The sequence below is a fragment of the Staurois parvus genome, unplaced genomic scaffold (assembly GCF_062004578.1).
Source record: "Staurois parvus isolate SC_StPar_1 unplaced genomic scaffold, SC_StPar_1.0 ptg000648l, whole genome shotgun sequence".
In the NCBI taxonomy this organism is placed as follows: domain Eukaryota; kingdom Metazoa; phylum Chordata; class Amphibia; order Anura; family Ranidae; genus Staurois; species Staurois parvus.
In genome coordinates this window covers 877377-891755 of record NW_028318444.1, presented here as the reverse complement: position 1 = coordinate 891755, position 14379 = coordinate 877377, and the positions used below count along the sequence as shown (strand labels likewise).

Here is a 14379-nt window from a genome sequence, read left to right as displayed (position 1 = left end):
GCCTTGGGGCAGTGTTTGGTTCAAACATTATTTCTATTATTTTTTTTTGTCTTTTATTCTTCTCTTGCTGCCTTCCTCCCTCCCCTTTACCCCTTCCCCATCCACCCTTCCATCTTTCTTCTCTCTCTACACACAATGTTATGTATTTTATCCTTCTCTATATATTGTTATTCCCTACTTCACATAAAGTACTTTACAATATTCTCAACTCACTATAGTTCACTAGCATTAGGGGGTGTTTGCCTATCTCTTGTGTAGGCTATCCATTAAGAATACTTTAAGTTAGGCTACGTTCACACTAGCCTTGTTTGCAAGCGGCAGAAAGGCGTTTTGGAAGCGTTTTTACCGCTTCCCAAACGCCTTGGACAATTCTGCCCATTGCAGCACATGGTGCTGTTCTAACGGGAGCGGTAGCGGCGCGGCAAAACAGACGCCTCTGGTCGAGTCAGGAGGCGTTGAAGCCTCCTATTCTAACCCATGGTGCTGCTCTGCAAACACCCGGCCAGCGATTGCGGTGCGGTTGCGACGCGGTTGCGGGGCGTTTGCAGAGCGGTAACAACATTCAAACTTCATTATAGGCGTTTGTGGGGCATTTTTAATGCTCGGCAAATGCCTAGCAACTGCCGCTAAACCGCGCATGCGGCGTTTGCGGAGTGTTTGCCGAGTGTTAAAAAACGCTCCGCAAATGCCGGACCAACGCTTGCCAAACACTATAGGGGCGTTTGGCAAGAGTTGGTAAAACAGTCAAGTGTGAACGAGCCCTAAGTTTCATAACATTAAAATGACTCAGAATATTTGTCATCTACTGGTTGCAGTTATATATTTGATGCAGGATGTACTCCATTTAATCTATGACCTAAATGCTAAATTGTACATATCTGTTATAAAAACAGTCTTTTATTTCTTGACAATTAAAACATCATATATTAATAAAAATGTCTGCTCGGAGGTTTACATAATATGTAGTTCCAAAATAATCCACATGTAGATTCAAAAATCTTGTTTTTATAACATACAGCATATACTTTTGTATCTATATGTTCCACATAAAGTCCACGGCTACCTATAGAATGTTGTTATAAGTTTCTCAGCTATGTAGGACAATACAATGTTGTTTATTTTTGAAAAAAATCCATAAAAGAAATGTAGGGCATGAACTATGCAGGCTCCATTACTATCGGTTTTGTAGGTGAGCCTGTTCTTGGCCTTTTGTGAAGGTACCACTGTTTGTCACATACAATGTCCCCAAATAATACAGAATTGCAGAGTGGTCTAATTATTTATGGATGGAGTTACATATAGTATTGTGACGGGCGCGTCATCAGACCCCCAGCCCTTCTCTCCAACTTGTGACCGAAGGACGAGCCAATCTAAAACCGCGCTGTCAAGTGCGTAACAATGCCACACTCAGCTGCAACCTGCACAAAGATTTTCCAGCTCTTTGGACCACAATCTATGTGCCATAGCCTGAGAGTGATTGTTACTGAGTCAGGTTAATTACACAATTAACCCTTCACACTGCCACCACCGCCTTTTTGTACAGAGAAGGAGGAAACTCGCCAATCTTAGCAGTAACACAATGATGTTTGAATAACCGTCTGTATACACACTGTCACCGCAGGCAGATGTATGCTCTCGGGTGGACGTAATCTAGGGGTGTAAGGTATCAGGTGACTGGTATTAAAATTACCTCTCTGAATATATGCTTTGTATTCTTGTACGTATTTCTTACGAGAAATTATGAAAGTGTATAAAAAAGTGGTCTCCAAATGAGATATATGTTTTACTGCTATTTCGGAATGCTTTTGAAGTCCAGTGACTGATGGGTTTATAGCTTTACGATCAGCTTCAGAGCAAGAGTGGGACAGACACCCTGGCATCAGCTAATTGGGTTTACAACCATCAAGGGTATCCAGCTGTGCCCTGTGCACTCCTGAACTCAGCACACATACAGACCACCGGCCCCTCAACAGAAAGGGAGGGGGCTGATTTTGTAGTGAGAATGACACAAGATGGAGGATCTTTAGCAACATGGACGTCCGCGGCCATAATTGTGCGCACGATTGCTACAAGTATGCCATCAAGTAGCAATGTTTTCTTCTGGGAATGTTATAAATCTCAGAAATATGTGCCAGCATTCCAAGTTGAAGTTTGGTTAGACAAAAGTCACATCATTACTCGTAGTGAAGTAATGTATGTCACAAATTGTTCAGGCAGCTGGATCCTCACTGCAGGGATGGCGGTGCTCTTCCTGTCTCTGCACTAGCTCTGCAGTGGTTAAAAGCTTTGGGTTTTCAGGCAGAACAGCAGTACAGATGGTCTGGGACATGACTCCTCTTTTCTCCTCCTCCACTGAGAAAAGTTCTATAATTAATTACACTGCTTGTAACAAGATCTGTAGAGGGAAAGAGAATCCTGTGACTTATCAGACTCTCCTCCATTTACAGATTCTGTTGCAAGCAGTGTAATCAATGAAAGCACTTGCAGCCAGGGAGAGATTTCTAGCATTAATGGCTTCATTACTTTGCTGTTTGCTGGAGTAAAGTGAACTTGGTGATTTCCCTCTGCACAAATGGCCACAATAAAAGTAAATTTCTATGGGGCTTAGCAGGATATCTGGCTATCTGGCCCTGGCTGAGGGCACCTTCCTGCAAGTTTTCAGCAGCTGCCTCATATTTAGCTTAAAAGGACCCATGGGACCTTTGTGCAGCTGCATGGTCTGCACACTTGGTATATTTGGAATACTCCTTTTAATTAGATGATAAAAATACACAGAGCTAAGTCAAATATATATATTGCTTTTTTATGTAATTTGAAATATCAGGCATGCTATCAGAATAACTTCTTATCCTTTATCGTATTTACATTCTATGTCAGGGGTACTCAACCTTTTGAAGAATGAGGGCCACCTAAGTGATTTGGTAAACGGTTAAACTATAAGGTTTTACCTCAACCTAAACCGCAATGTTAACCAGGCCTTACTGTCCTGAGTCCCCTATAAGGCTGATTTCACACTAATGCTCTATGGCAGGCATGTCCAAAGTCCGGCCCGCGGGCCATTTACGGCCCGGGGGTCGGTTTAATACGGCCCTCCAACAGCCCTCCCTGCTCTGTGTAATGTGGCCCTCCCACGGCCCTCCCTTCTATGGCAGACAGTCTTCTGCTTGAGAGCAGAGGGCAGTGCACATGCCTGATTGCGGCGCGTTCTCCCTGGTCTGTGTAAATGCGGCTGTCGCACGGCCCTCCCTTCTGTGGCAGACAGTCTTCTGCTTGAGAGCAGTGCACATGCGTGACTGTGCCGCGCTGGGAGCGACAGAGGGTGGTGACGTCAGGGCCAGGCTTCCAGCGTGAAGTGTGTTTCTCTTCCCCTCCCGGCTGCCGAGCAGAGACTTCAGCTCCAGCTACCTTTTTCACCCTTCACATTAGTGCAGGTAAGTTTTTTTTAAATTTATTTTCAATACATTGTGAAAACTCAGCTGTCAGTTGATCCTAATGTTATGAAATGAAAAGTATGTCGTTTGCAATTAACTTGGCATAAAATAATTTATTTGCATTTAATTGTAATGGTTCAAAGAATGTTCGGAAAAATGTTCGGCCCTCCACCATGTTCACTTCATCCAATCTGGCCCTCTTTGAAAAAAGTTTGGACACCCCTGCTCTATGGTTTACCCGCACCATGGGTGCAGCGCACACTGCACCTGTGGATTTCCTGAGAGTTAGCAGTGCTTTGCCATAGACTTCTATTATATCTTGTGGGTGTGGTGCACTCAGACATGTGCTTCCCTGGTTTGAGGTCACGGGCAACATCAGAGGGCTCCTAGGGCCATGGGTTGAATACTCCTGTTCTATGAAATACCCATCATTTTTCCTCAAAAAACAAAAATGTTTATTGCTTCCATCGTGCTACCTTTGTTACCCGAAATAGAAGTCCACAATTACTCAGAAATGTAATCAAAATATTTATAGTTTTTATCATGCTTCATAGAAATAAATACAGACACATGTATAAAAAATAAATAAATAATAATAATTCAAATAATAATAATATTATTAATAATAATAATAATAATAAAAATAATAATATATCCTCAAAGAATTACCAAATCTAATGTATGTGTACATCTCGTGCCAGACTAGAATGTAAACAATACAATATACAAATATGTTGGCATATTAGGAAATATTACATTTGAAAAATGTTACAATATTCCAATATTTAAATATAAATAACAGGAGACAATTTTACGCACTGGATGCACAAAACTATATGAGCGCTCAATAAATATAAAAACTGGTCACAATACTGTATAAGTTCACACTAATGTGGGTGCGGGATCACACTGTTGTTAGCATAAAATCACAATGCTGTTAGCAGACGTGCAGGCATTTAAAAGCATGTTTTCCTGTGCTGGGAAATGCCTAGCACTATGTGATTTCGCTGCGGCTGCATTTCTCTCAGGCCCGTGCAAACAAGGCCTCAAGGAAACTGCAACAGTGTGAACCTAACCTAAAAAAGAGGTAGTATTACTATTCAGGTAACTTTTTTTTTTCTTACAGTAGGGAGGAATAAACATTTCTCAGTGCTGCTTGAGTTACCATAGGGGAGACTTTCCCACACTTGTCAATGTGGATGCAAACAGTAATAAAAATATAACTTTTCTCCACTTTCTACAATTAAAAATGAAAATAAAAACTATGTTCATGTGAAATCTTGACTATCAAAATTGAAATACAGATCTCAGTGTTTCACTATGAAACATAATGTATCATATAAAATGTGTAAAAATTCAAGTTTTAACAGAACAGTGTAAACATAACATGAGGTATCTTTTTAAACACAGTGCAATAAATGAAATAATTTGGTTTTCACACTAAGCTCCACAAATTTAGCCGGTCTTTGGCTGGGACTGACTGATGCAGTTTTGAGACAGGAATCGTTGAAAGAAGTTTTCAAAATTGTTGGTTCCTGAAGCAGTCACTCTTTTGTAATTGCAGTTTTCCTATGAAAAAAACACAGATTACCTTTGATTAATATTTTGCAGGATTTCTGTTTACATCATCTCAATAATTCAGGAATATGGATGTTTTTCAAACTTTGATGATTTCATTACTAAAATGGCAAACATTTATAAAAAATGTTATGGTGCTTATGATACATTTTATGATTATTCATAAGCATAACACAAATCAATCCAAAACATGTTTAGTGCTGGAATTGCAATGACATAGTTTCACAATTAACCAGCTTGCAAAACAGGGCAGAAGCAAACATGAAAGTAAAATGCTAAACTGTGATACATTTCCTTCCCCTTGGACTTTGCAAATAAAAACGTAGTCCTCATGCACACTGGACATTTTGATAATGCTGGAAAGGTTTGCTGTGTAAAGTCATGTTAAAAACAGGAGTTTTTCAGCTTTTTTGTAGCGTTTTTGCATGAGCGTTTAGCTGCGTTTTGTCCCATTTTTCCGTGTTTGCGTCTTTTAGCAGTTTTTTACCCCAAAAAATCTTTTGGGGTAAAAAAAAGTCCTAAAACGCCGGTTTGTGGTGTTTTACCGCATTTTGCCATGTTTTTCAGCATTAGAGCGTACATGTACAGCTAAAAAACTCATCTAGTCCTGGGTTTTTCTTCCAGCCAAAAAACATCCCTGCCAAAAAACGTTGATTACAGTCTATGTGTGCATGGACACATAGGATAACATGTTGGTGGGTTTACTAGCTGTAGAAAAAAACGTCAAAAGCCAAAAACAGCAGCTGTAAAAACGTCAAGTGTGCATGAGGACTATAATTATCTATGACAACCTTTTCTTTGCTCCCCTGGCACTCTGGTCAGCCGCAGGCAGTGAAATATCTGGAACTTCCAAATATGGTTGAACATATTATTCACTTCCTCTCTCCCATGTGACAGTCCTTATGCCTCATGGTTGGATCAGTATTTTCACATGAGGGTCAGTAAGGTGTCTATATCCCTGTGTTAGCTCTGACAACAGCGGCGCCATGATGAGAAAAGGCAAATATATGCTGCTGAGTATAGGGAAGGATTAAGTGACTTCACTTTGTCCTGCATGGGCGCATAAAAGGGTAACTTTAAAGCCACCCCATCATTAGGAAAATAAACTACAGTAAAAACACCCCGTAAAAGAACATAAATAGTTACTTGTCACATAGGTGGCCTATCTTTGCACTGTTAAAAATCTGGTGATATGATGTACCTGCTTAAGGTGACAAATCCTGTTGAAGCACCCCCGGAAACTAAGGCAGGCCATACATTATACATTTTTTTTTATGTTCAACCAGCGGGTTGTTCTATCTAAAATGTGTGGATGGAGGAATCACTCTCGCAGAGTTATTGTTTTCTGCCAGAGAATGCAATGATCAATGTTGCCAGCTGTAGCCGGCAGCACAGAACGTTTGGAAAAAAAATTGATCAACTTGTGTACAATCAGCTAGCCCATACATGGGATTCAGCTGGTTCAGCAGGGATCCAGGTAAGGCCAGCTTAAGTAAGTGCCTGCTGGTGTGATGGATAGGGAACAAGTGCCTAGGTACAAGAACTGAAGACTGAAACTCAGGAGTGCTCCTATCTGATGCATTACAGTATGGCTGGTAATACATCAAGGATGCACAAAGCTCAGATGCTGGTGGAGTCAGGTCACAGGACAGGATTGGTAACAAGTAAACAATAAAATCACTAAACTGTGAGCAGAATCAAGATACGGAACAGGCAGAGGTCAGCAATATGCAAGTTACAGTCCACAAGAATAAGTTTGGTCAGGAGTCCAGGTCTGGGTCAGTAACAAAGATAATCAGCAATCAATAATATAGGTCACCTGAGATAAAGCTGAAACCATTCAGCACTGAGCGTTGGCAGGACTAAGCTTCAAATAGACTGTCTGGCACCAATGTTAGTGGTGAACAAGAACACATGCCCATGCACACGTGTGTGTTGAATGCCTAGATTCCTGTGTACTGACGTTACATCCACCAGCCCTTAAGCCACTACTGTGCACTGGCTGGCAGTTAGAATGACAGCATGTAGCAGGGGACACTCCTGTGAGTGTCAGATAGCATCTGTGTCAATAGTTCTGCAACAGAGTAAAGACTGTTGCCACTGTCTAGTGTTAAGGCCTGTATTCTTCTGTACTACAGGATTATTTTACTGCAGTTTTTTTTATAAATAGAGCTTAAAAAAAATTGATGTAGTGTCTTTGGCAGTCCGAATTCTTCCATTCCTTATCATACCCACACTGCTTAACAAACTGTAATTTGCTAACCTACCTGCTTTTATGAGAACCATGGATCATTGTGATTTCACTTTGATAAATTAGTACCACGAGTAAAATGAACAAAAACTGTGAGTTATTGCAGATAACTAGGGCTGAAATACAATGAATCTGTAATAAGTACTAGTCAAAAGCAGGTAGGCGTAAGCACCTGCACAGACAACCCCAGGAACCCTGAAACCCTGGACGTTCTAAAATGTAAACATTCATTAGTAGTTAGTAATGGATCATCCCATCTCAAACCCTGCACCTTTCTAAAGACCCATCATAGGGATGTGCAAGTAGAACGGTGTGCTTTTAATTTCTGGGGTCAAATTTAATTTACGGTACAACATGCTAGATATGTTTTTAAGATACTGAGCAAACAAAAGCCTTTTCTACTGTGATATTTACCTGCTTTTTGGCAGTCATATCTTACCATCACATTCATTCCAGTGTGTTAGAAATGAAGTAACTATCAGCAAGAAATGAAAGCTCTCAGTAGCAGATTTGTCCGAAACAATTAGGTAAATTCCTAGCCTGAGAAGGTGGTTGGAAGTTACAAATACACAATTATAGCAGAAAAGCCGGCATCCCTGGCTCCAGCCTTATCTGGATAGCAATTATCAGAAAACAAAATTTATCTTGGAAGAAAGATTCTTCTGACACTGGAAACTGCAAACTGCTCGCCACTTCTTCTAGGTCCAGTGTCTCCTCCCTATGGCCAATGGGTGGCTACTGATGATGTAACTCTCGTGCATGGGTTGTGGGGTTGCACCCCGAACCATTCTTGGCATCTTACAGATGCTAGCAGTGGGCCGGAAGTGCATGTTGCACTGAACATGTGCTGTAGGCAGTATACACTTGGAAAACATTGCTTAGGGCAAGAGGAAAGAGTTTTCTTCAGTCTCTTTTGCCAAAAACCTTTGCTTCTTGGCAATTTGTTTTAGTTTTGAAATTGTCAATCATTATACTTAAAACACTTACCGCATTCTTTATTTACAATATATAAGGGTTTTGGTTGTAGTATAATACAGCATTATTACCCTACAGCAAGTGAGCTCCACATGCTTGTAAATGCCCCCAGACACAGGCAAATTACATCCATGTAATACACTTCATAATGAAGTTAAAATTAAAATGACCTTCTGTACTTAGCCTTTTTGTGCACAATGACTGTATAATCAAATAGAACTTTTTAAAAATATTTTGGATAGAGAAAGAGAAAGTTACAACCCCTATCTGTTTTTTCCCACCTGCGTCCCATTGGGGGTATTTCCTTTCACTTCCTGTCCCATAGCTACAATAGGAAGTGGGAAGAAATACCTACAAAGTGCGAAAAATTCCTAGTAGCCTCGGGGGTAACTAGAATAGCACCCCAATTGGAAGATTTACCCCTGTACTGGTCACCACTCAAAATTTGGGGTTTTCTTTCACTTTTAGTTATGGTAATAATGGTCACCAGGACAGATAGAGAGGGTGAATCTTCTTAATGGGTACACAGAGGGCAATAAAAACCTGACAGGTGTTCTTATATCTCTCAAACTAAAAAAATAGCCTTCAGTTATATTTTAAAGCCCATCTGCTTGTAAGTAATTTGTCATTCTGAAGAAATTGAATGTTTGGAACTAGGGAGTTTGTTTAGCTGCTTGGTGTTAGTAACCACTAGTCATCTATTAGTTATATATGAGTGTGCTTGTTTGAATTCCACTGCATCATTCTAAGCCTGCTGAACTAAGCAGAACTTCGAAGAGGATGGCCAAATGCCAAGCTGGCCATCACATGTTGACTCGCTGTCTTACTGTTTATTTAAGAAAACTCCCTGCGTGAATTTCTCAAAAGGCCTGTGCTCAATATCTGTACAAATAAAAAGTTATACACTCATTCTTACTGTGTCTACACTGAAAGTTCCAGGGATGTTTTTCTTCCTTCTCTACAGGATTCCGCTATAAACGAGTCTGGTTTCAAAGCCTTTTCTCAGCCGTACCTGATACTTAACACTTTCAAGTCAAAAGCACTTCTTATGAAATAATGTACTCTCTATTGGTCATATTTGTGAAATGTTTTATTTATTTCTGTATTTTCCCTGTCTTATTAAGAAGTGGTACCTTATAATTTAGGAGTATTAGGAATGATTTAGTAAAGTCAAACTCAGTCCATTCCTTAATCTCCTGCAGTGGTTACCCAATGTATGATGCACCTAGCTGTCTGTCCCATTCAGATTCTTTTCTCTGTGCTACATGGGGGCCAATCCTCCATCTAAATCTATGCTTACGCTAAATACCCTGTACATGTTTTGTTTTTTTTTCCGTTCAACCAGCGGGTTGAAAATAAAAGACAGATCCCTGCATCAATACAATGGTGTATGATGTAGGGATATCTCCCACTGAACAATTGTATTCTGACGGCTGGGCTCCCCCCCCCTCAAGAATACATTTATCACCCATTGGCTGCAAGCACTGATCTAAAGCTGGTTATCCAGAAAGACCATTTGACAGAAGCCAGTCATTAGACCAGCTTCTGTTGAACACTTGGCAGTACACAAGGACTGAAAGTCAGACAGTTCGGCTGAACCGGCCAACTTTTGGTACTTTGTACTTGATTTAACACTGCAGTTATTGATTCACATTACTACTGCTTTATATTGTCCACTTTTTCACTAAAAAGAGAATTTCTCCATACTTTATAAGAGATTTTCTCCAACTCAGTAATCATGACCTAGAAATGCATGAACAAAAATATAGACAAAATCAACATCATTTAGTAAAGAATTTGAGAATGTTCACACAATGAACTATCCAATCATGTGAAAGGACATTTCTGTTTACTTTTGTCATCTGCATAATTACTGTAAATAATTGAAAGCAAATATTAACAAAATCTTTAGGGAGAACATCTCTAAATCCATTAGAAAATGCTGCAATGCCTTCAGCACTTTTAGGCTACAGTATTAAAGGTAAGGAGCATTAAGGTAGGTTGCTTGAATGTCTACAAGTTTTTAGATGTACTGATTACAAGAAAATATGCTTTTCTCCCTACTTTCCAACCTGCTATAGTCATAAGGACCTATGGCAGCAGCTTTTCTAACTTAAAAGACTAACTGTGATATACTTAAGCTGGCCATAGATTATGCAATTTTTCGACAGCGACTGTGTGAAAAAAAAACTCACAGCCTGCTCATAGATGGATCAAAGTTTGGCCAGTTCCTGCTGAACTGGTTGAATTTCAGTCCATCTATGGCCGGCTTTAAGATTCCTGCAGCTTTATCATGCTCTAATTATAGAGATAAACTACATAGAATATTTTATGCTAATTCTAGTGGTTCACTCTAAGGCTACACAGCCGATCATATCTCTACTGAGATGTCTGCTATCAAGAGATTTCACCACATGTTGGCAGTTACCTGATTTGAAACACAGTGGGTTTGATTTTCTAAAGAAGAGAATGTTAATTTTGGAAAGCAAATGTTCGCTTAGCTTAGCAAAAAAAGTTTGTATTAACTTGTAAATTAACCCCACTGAATATAATATGCAACAATGCAGAAAATTAGCTGTTTCCTAGCAAACAGTAGCATGCACTTAAAGAGGACCTTCACTCAAATGAAAGTACCACTTATCCCCTTCCGCCCTCCATTTCTAATCAGGTACCAGGAGTTGGTATGACAGGTACCAACTCCCATTTCTTCAATTACATCTGCTTGCCACAGTATTTGTAGCTATTGACTTTTAATATTTTTAAAAACAGAGTGAAATTCCTCTTTGACCTCTTCCCAGATGCCCATGGCCTATAGACAGCAGACGGGAGACTTTGCCAATGCAGGCTAATGTACCTGTACGTCAGCTGCTGATAAGGAGTCTTGTGGTAATTTTTGGGTTCTGGTTGTTGACACACATATTAGATAGTTCAGCTAATCAAGAATCAGATAGATACTGTATATCAGGGCTATGTTATAAAAGCACTGACATTGCCAGCAAACCGCAACATGCCACAATGCAACATCAAGTAGGTTAATGCTGCCTATTGTTGAGAGACTGTTGAGGCAAGGGGAAACAGTGTTTTGTGCAGATGGAGAGAAGGAGAAGGCAAACATGGGCTATATTCACTTCAATCACCCTATCACTTGCAAACAAAATTCCTTTTTTCTTTCTCTGTACAAGATGGGGTGGTCAGGGGTTCAGCTGGCAAAGTTAAAAATGTACTACTTTAGTAAATCACCCCCTATAAATTAGGTTACAATGTGCGTTTTTAACATTATCCGAATAATATTATCTTAAAGAGACCCTTTCACCAACACCACATAAAAATAATGCAGGTAAAAGCCCCCAAAAAGTCATGTATTTCAAATATATACATGCAGTCTTTTTCTTTTCCATAAACTATTTATTGTTCATTTACAATGGGCTGTTATACATGCTAGAAACTTTGACTACTCCAGGAAAGCCAATTCCCTAGCACAATCCTCTTCCTCCTTGCATGTCATAGCCCTCTCCACTTCTTTGAGTGTCAATTTTTCTGTGCTAGCCCAGCTCCTCTGCCCCTCCTCTCACATCACTACATAACCTTTTAGGTAATCATGTCAGTTGAGTGACAGCTCTGAGGCTTCTGGGATTGCTGACACACACCCAGCAGTGCTTTTGGGCTTTTTGGATCTCTATACAAAGGTACATAGCATTCATAAAATAGATTAAACCAACATATAATCTTATGGGAAAGTGTTTGTTCAGATTGATGGTGCGTAATAATGAACATTGGTAACATTTTCAAGTTTAATCAATAAAGTACGGTTGGGAACAAGTCCAAAATGCCTGAACAAACCACTCATTATCCATAATTTAATTCAAATGTCTACCAGCGCATGAGTGCTCCAGGTGTCAACCCCCAGCAGCTGATCAAAACACCAACTCTCCCTGGCATATCAAAGTGCAATAAAAATCCAACTGTCCAGTGCCTCAGGAATATGTTAACTGTCAAAATTGAGTACTCTCCTGCCACTCACTTCCCTGGACTCATTTTAATAAATGTGGGTCAGAAAATCTATAGTTTACTGGTCTAGTTTTTTTGGAATTTATTCCAAATGGATGCAATCAGATACTACAGTTTGTTTTATTTTACAAGCCCGGTAATCTACCGTAAGCCTATAGAATGTGCATCCCTTTGGTAAGGGATGAAAAATTGTGTGTGAGTTTTTAGGGAAAAAAAATCAAATTCACTATTATCACATGGTTAGTAAACATCTACAAACATATAAACTTAGGTATGTACTGTACATCTTTTACACTTTTTCAAGATATTGCTTTAAGCTAAATTTTATAAGCCTTAAATTGTTACGTTTTGAATTAGGTATAAAAAAAGAGTTGTTTTAATATATCAAATTAGATATTTGAACTGAAATCTGAATAAAAATAACTTTTAGATTTTATATTAAAAAGGTTTCCTCACTGGTCCATAGCGTGTGCTCCTGCATTTGTTATCAGACTTGCTAGTTAGGGGACATTGTGTTCTATTTTAAATGCAGGTATCAGTTCTCATTAGGATTAAAACGAAAATTGATTTGCACATCAGGCAATCAGTGATTTGGAATTTTGTTAATTTTCTTGAATTAAACATGCAGATCTGTCTGGGCTGCAGAGAATCACAATTTATAAAGCAAAATTATGAACTACAGATTTCTGAAATGAAGGATTCTCAGTAAATTAGAAAGATCACAATGCAAATATTTAGGGAAATTCAAAATGCGATCCTTAGTAATGGATTGGGGTTGCTTTACTAAAGTAATAGAAGTGAATGTTCAGTTTTCAGTGTATGTTCATAAATAGGGTGCGAAGCGAACAGCCCCATTAACATTCTGCTGGCTTTATGATAGGCCTAAAATACTATAATTATTTTGGGTCTCTTAGTAACTTATCAAATTCAAATGTTGCCACCTGTGTTCACTATAGAGTAGAAATGTTCGGTGACCTTAGCACATAATGAGGTTGATTTACTAAAGGATTTGAGAATGTTCACACGATAAACTGTGTAAATATTAACTTCAGTTATCCGTTCATGTGCAGATGAAATACGTAAAAAGGGATTTTCTTTTCACATGCTTGGACATCTGAAATGAATTATCAATCATTTTTTAGGTGAACATTCTCAAATACTTTAGTAATCCCTCCCCCCAACATTGAACTAGGGTTTGTATGGGAGCAAGTACCACATGTATGAGCATCTGATGTTCAGCTGTTCTGACATGCACATCGTACTATACATTGCTTTACTCAGTCCTGTGCACCCTACAAAGCTGATATCTCTAGTCAAGCAGTATCAATTTTAAGTTAAGCATACCTATATTTGGATACATTTTAAAACTAAAAGTTTTTGATGAAACAAAACTTACCGATGTCTTTTGGACTTGGTCCATAAGTGATTTCAGAATTTCTTTCATCATTAGCACTTCCGTGGTATTCTGTTTACCGAAGCTTTCTTGGAGTTTTTTCAGAAAATCATATGAGCAAGGGCACTATATAAACACAGGCAACCATAAAAAAAAAGAAAAAAGGCTATACCACTTATAAAAGGTGAGGCAATTCTTCCTACCCTGTAAATCAGTCCACATTATTAACTGCACACAAGTGCTGTAAAGTTGATTCACACTCACTGATGTTTCCTTAGGGCTGGTGTGACCGATAAACAGCATTTCCTCTTTTGGCAAAACCTTTGATTTTGTCATAATGTTTTCAAAGGGTTTCCAAGCAAAGCTAGAGTGTGTTATGCAAATATAGCACAGTCGCAAGCTGTATAGACTGTAAAGCAGAACAACGCTTGGAAATAGCTTCTCCCATATAATGCAGACCGCATTTGTAAATAGTTTGCAATGGTATGTGTCTAGTTCCTCTCTCACAAAATATCTGACAGTTTGGCTGCTTGCCAAAATTAATCTCATCTGCAATTGGCTGCTTAGGAGCCTGTTCATTAAATGAATGTGCCGCCCCTTCTCCGTATTTAATAGAAGAAAATGCTTACCACTTTAGGTTTTTTCAGAATATAAAACAACATCTGGAAAACATAAAAGAAGTAAAAGAATAAATACAACATTCTTACAATATAAAATACTATATTTAGAGCAAAAATTAGTAC

At 39.0% G+C, this 14379-nt stretch overlaps 1 long non-coding RNA gene across 1 annotated transcript; it reads right to left on the bottom strand.

Moving 5' to 3' along the window:
- Positions 1 to 3946: 3946 nt before the first annotated feature.
- On the bottom strand, positions 3947 to 14125 carry LOC149448905 (uncharacterized). Its single transcript, XR_016315472.1, has 2 exons — positions 13640 to 14125; positions 3947 to 5000 (listed from the first exon to the last, which is right to left on the bottom strand). It is a non-coding gene; the product is annotated as an uncharacterized LOC149448905 (long non-coding RNA).
- Positions 14126 to 14379: the final 254 nt, after the last annotated feature.